Source organism: Canis lupus, chromosome 17 (genome assembly GCF_011100685.1).
Source record: "Canis lupus familiaris isolate Mischka breed German Shepherd chromosome 17, alternate assembly UU_Cfam_GSD_1.0, whole genome shotgun sequence".
Lineage (NCBI taxonomy): Eukaryota > Metazoa > Chordata > Mammalia > Carnivora > Canidae > Canis > Canis lupus.
This window is the reverse complement of record NC_049238.1, coordinates 10,298,006-10,303,289: the sequence shown is the minus strand read 5'-3', so window position 1 is coordinate 10,303,289 and position 5,284 is coordinate 10,298,006. Positions and strand designations below refer to the sequence as shown.

General features: G+C 36.4%; 1 long non-coding RNA gene across 1 annotated transcript; it reads left to right on the top strand.

The window, feature by feature from the left end:
* The first annotated feature begins 1,162 nt into the window (after positions 1-1,162).
* Positions 1,163-4,765, top strand: LOC106559867. Its single transcript, XR_005371812.1, has 3 exons — positions 1,163-1,268; positions 2,396-2,452; positions 4,510-4,765. It is a non-coding gene; the product is annotated as an uncharacterized LOC106559867 (long non-coding RNA).
* The last annotated feature ends 519 nt before the right edge of the window (positions 4,766-5,284 follow it).

Genomic DNA, 5,284 nt, shown 5'->3' with positions numbered 1-5,284 from the left:
TGTCTAGGGAATCCTAATTAATGCAAGAGGTAGCATATTTAGTGCTTAAAGTACTGCCTGTCTAAAACATATAGTTGGAAATACTTAAATAAAACCTGATAAGGGATCCCTGGGTGGCGCAACGGTTTAGCGCCTGCCTTTGGCCCAGGGCGCGATCCTGGAGACCCGGGATCGAATCCCATATCGGGCTCCTGGTGCATGGAGCCTGCTTCTCCCTCTGCCTATGTCTCCGCCTCTCTCTCTCTTTCTCTGTGACTATCATAAATAAATAAAAATTTAAAAAAAAAAAAAAAAAAAAAAAAAAAAAAAAAAAAAAAAAAAAACCTGATAAACACCCAGTATAAAAATTAAATCATGGCTGCCTTATGGTTGAATCAGAATGAAGAGCTCACAAGATTTCTCTGCATAGGTGGCTCCCCCACCTCTTTGTTGTTGTCCATAAAGACCATATTTTAGGCATATATTGATAATCCTAGGAACACATTCTCCAATCTAAGGAGTTCAACCTTTGGCCTATTTGAGGTTTCCAGTTTCTGTCTACCTGGGACATAATCAAGTGCATCACCAGACAATGCTGATTCATAGAAGAAAGGCCCCGGTATTTGTCCTCCGACTTAGGCTGAGTTTTGTGATGCCCTTACTGTACTAGGACAATGACTGCTTTCATGTCCACATACTTTTCTCAAGACAATGCCTTCCAAGGAAAGATTTATAGTGATGATGGTCAACTTAGAACACATTAAAATCTAATTGGGAATCAAAAAAAAAAATGAGTGAGATCTGATTTTACCCCTAGATTTTTTTTAAAGATTTAATTTATTTTATTCATGAGAGATACACAGAGAGAGGCAGAGACACAGGCAGAAGGAGAAACAGGCTCCTCACAGGGATCCTGATGTCAGACTCCATCCCCAGACTCTGGATCATACTCTGAGCCAAAGGCAGACGCTCAACCAATGAGCTACCCAGATGTCCCCACCCCCTAGATTTTATAATGGTTTTCAATTGTCAGCGAGCACATTAAGTTAAACAAACAAAAAAAAGCTGATTACATCAATGACCTATCTAATCAAAATCTCTGGATATTAGGCATCGCTGATTGGATTTTAAAAACTTACTTAAGGTGATTCTAAAATATGCATCTGGTTAAAAATATTGACCATCTTATTTCATGCAGCTTGTTTTCCTTGGTGACTAGAAGAGAGAAGTTAAAACAAATGACCTGTGATCCACTCACTTTCTTTAGGAGCTGTCCATCCCTGGAACAGGTAAGGAAAAAGAAGGCAGGTGACCTGCCCAGTCTAGTGTCCTTGTCAATCAGACCTCTAGTTAAGTGGATTAATAATATTCGCTTGAGGGAAGAGGCTTCATCTTGTAAATGCCCTTAGCAGGATCTTTCCTGTAAAGGATTACTAATAGGGAATAAACTTGGAACTGATGAGGCATGGCTCATCTGGAGAAAGTCATATAAGTGCTACAGCGGTCTGGGGTATACAATGGGGATGTCTTATAACTTAAATGCTCTTCATTGTGTTAGGTAATAACCTTTAAATCCGCACTTGGAGAATCCATCTCTTATTCTGAGCTAGTGAGTGCAGCCCTGATATGGGAAGACAAAGCTGGAAAGCTGCTTTGGTAACTCAGACCTCTCTATACTTTGCCCCAGCCTATTTATTGCCTGAATCCTTGGGATTGTTAGTAGAATTTGATGCTAGATAAGATCTCTGATGGGTTTGAGCCTGACTTAACAATCCTATCATTTGTGTTAAGTCACATAGAAATTAGTATTTGGGGCATTTTGGTTTACCAGTTTTTAAAGAGGTAGGCTGGAAATGGTAAAGTGGGCAATACTTAATTTTATCCCAATGGTCAGAAATTATAAACATCAGTGCCCTAGGCTGATTAAAAATATTTTTTAAAAGGTCAATGGAACAATTAGCTTGTGTATGTTGGACCACATCATTCCCTGACTTCTTACATGCAGACTTGGTTTTATATATCAAAAGGGAATAATTTGTGGTGACACAAGATGTTAATAATCTCTTATGAGATTAACACTATAGCATCTGTTCTGATAACAGTTTCATTTTTAAAAACCTGCCTATCTTTCATGGAACTATGCCCTTACGTTTATGTCTTCCATTCCCGGAACAGCTACTATGGTAATCCTGAGGAGGAATATCACCTCAGGAATCCAAAGCAATGCTCCTGAGATTCATGCCAATCAGCGTGAGCAACATAAACAATTTGGTGACTGTTTCCAAATTAGCTAAATCACATCTGCTAATGTTCACTTCTATTTCATAATAGGTCTGTAGAGATCCCATAAAATAGTCTATCAGCAAATCTCACAAGTCTTCTCTAGGTCCTAATGAGACTTCTAAACTTTCCACAGTTACAAAGGGAATCAGGGAAGTTCCTGCTGATGAATCATCCATCATCCTTCTTGGTGGTAAGGAGTATTTTAAATATCATTTTTCTTGCATACTTATTTTTGATTGCACTAGGAACACTTAGCATGAGATCTACTTTTAAACACATTTTTTAAGTGTGCAATATAGTATGGTTAACTATAGGTACAAGGTTGTACAACAGATTTCTAGAGCTTTTTCATATTCCTTAACTAAAACTTCATACTCCTTAATCAGCAACTGCTAATTTTATCTGCCTCCAGCCCCATTTTATCCTGTTTCTATATGTTTGTCTATTTTAGATACCTCATAAAATTGGAATCACTTGTCCTTCTGTGACTGGCTCGTTTCACTGAGGATAATGTCCTTCAGCTTCATCTGTGTTGTCAAAATGGCAGAATTTCCTTCTTTTTTTAAGGCTGAACAACATCATGTTATATGTATATTCCAATTTTTGCTATCCATTCCTATGTTAATGGGCATTTTGGTTGTTTCTGTATCTTGGAGGTTATGAATAATGTTAAAATGAACATAGGAGTGCAGATATTTCTTTGAGATTCTGATTTCTGTTCTTTTGGGTATATACCCATGAGTGAGATTGCTGGATCATGTGGCAATTCTGCTTTTAATTTTTCAAGGAACCTCCATATTGTTTACCATAGCTGCTATCCCATGTTACATTCCACCTACAGTAGATAAGTATTCCTATTTCCCCACACCTATAGCTATAGCTAACACCTATAGCTTTCTTCTTTTTGATAATAGCTCTCTTACAGGTGTGAGGTGATACCTTATTGTTGTTTTTATTTGCATTTCCCTGATAATTTATAATGTTGAGTATCTTTTCACTTGTATGTCTTCTTTGGAGAAATGTCTATTGAAATCCTTTGCTTCTCCCCCCTCCTACTTTTTAAATATTTTATTTATTTATATGAGAGAGAGAAAGATTGAGAGAGAACAGGAGCAGTGGTAGGAGAGAGGGAGAAGCAAGCTCCCCACTGAGCAGGGAGCTGGATCCCAGGACCTAAGACATGGCCTGAGTCAAAGGCAGATACTTAACCAACTGAGCCACCCAGGCACCCCTGCTTCCCTCTTGTTTGTTAACCAGCTTTATTTTTCTTTTCACTTAATGATATTGTGGATGTCTCTCCACATCACTAAAAATTCTTCCAAAAATGTAGAGATTTTTAATATTTGTATGGTACTCTATTTTTAGAATGTTCCATAGAAAAGTCCCTAATGGATATTTGGGCTTTTCCATTTTTTTTTTCATTTTTTTTAAATAAATATTTATATGGTGCTTGCCATTGTACTCTTTTAAACACTTTACATTACTTAAATGTAATCTCTACTAAAACTTTATGAATTTGATACTATTACCTCCTCATTTTATAAATTAGGAAATTAAGCACAAAGGGAATGAGTGACTTGTCTAAGGTCACACAGCTACTGAGGTAAGTGGTGGAGCCTGATTAAAATCGAGGCAGACAAGGATCTTATCTACAGGCTTGTTATATTATACTGTTTCTCATTGATCAAGTGATCATAACTGAAGCTAAATATTGCATGCATCCTTAGTAATTTCTTTGCTATATGTGCCTAGATGTAGAACAATAAAGTCAAAGGATGTGCACATTTTACAGTTTTCGATGCAAATTGTCCCTAACTGTGCTTCTGGGTTCTTTTCTTTTCTTTTTTCTTTTCTTTTTTTCTTTTCTTCTTTTCTTTCTTTTTCATTTTTTAAATTGTAAAATATACATAATATAAAATTTACTCTCTGAACTACTTTTAAGTGTACAGCTCAGTGGTATTAAATATATTCATAATATTGCACAACCACCACAGCCCATCCCCAGAACTCTTTTCATCTTGTCAAACTAAAATTCTACACCCAATAGACAACAACTCCCCAGGTCCCTCTCCCTCTAGCCCTTGGCCATCATCATGCTTTCTGTCTGTGTTTCTCACTACTCTAAGTACCTCCTATATATGGAATCATGCAGTATTTGTCTTTTTGTGACGGCTTTTTCACTTAGCATAATGTCCTCAAAGTGCATCTGTGTTTGTAACATATGTCAGAAGTTCCTTCCTTTTTAAGGACTGAAGAAAAGGCCTTTCCATTATTTGAAGGAAATATTGACAAGAAATTTACCTACGTTTGACAAACCTGAAGGTCAGTAGAGTTCTGGAGATAATCTAAAGAGTTCTGAATGCTTGAAGACATCACCCAGCCTCCTGACTTTGCATCTTACTAACAATTTAGATATGAAGAAGTCAATAACTTCTCTGACTACTTCCAAGCTATAAGGTCACTGACATAGAGAACATGTAAATTTTGCTCTGGACCCACTTACTTTGACTTCATTAATCTCAAATTCTGATTTCTGAATCAACTTTCTGTCTTCTATTGTGGAAAATCAGGAACAAAAATTTGTCAATAAAGACATAATTCTCATTTCACTCAAATGTTCTCAAATATTTTTATCAAATACCCAAAAGGTTAAAGGAGAATCCTCAGTAATATGAAGTCTATTTCAAGTGTGCCTTGATTTTAAAGTTAAACATTGATTCAAGGTGTTTCATCTGTGTCATGATTTATGCAGTTGTTTTGTATACAATTATGTGGTTTCCCCATTCTGCTAAAGTTCTTTAAGTAAAAATGATGCTCAGACTGTACTGCCCATTAGAGCATCCACTAGACATTTTAGGCTATTAAAACTTCAGTTTCTCAGGTGGACTAGCCATACAATACTCAAACCAATACAATGCTCAATAGCCATAACCAGCTTGTATACACTGTGTTGGGCAATGCAGATAAAGGACATTTTATTTTACTTTATTTTATTTTATTTTATTTTATTTGTTGGTTTGAC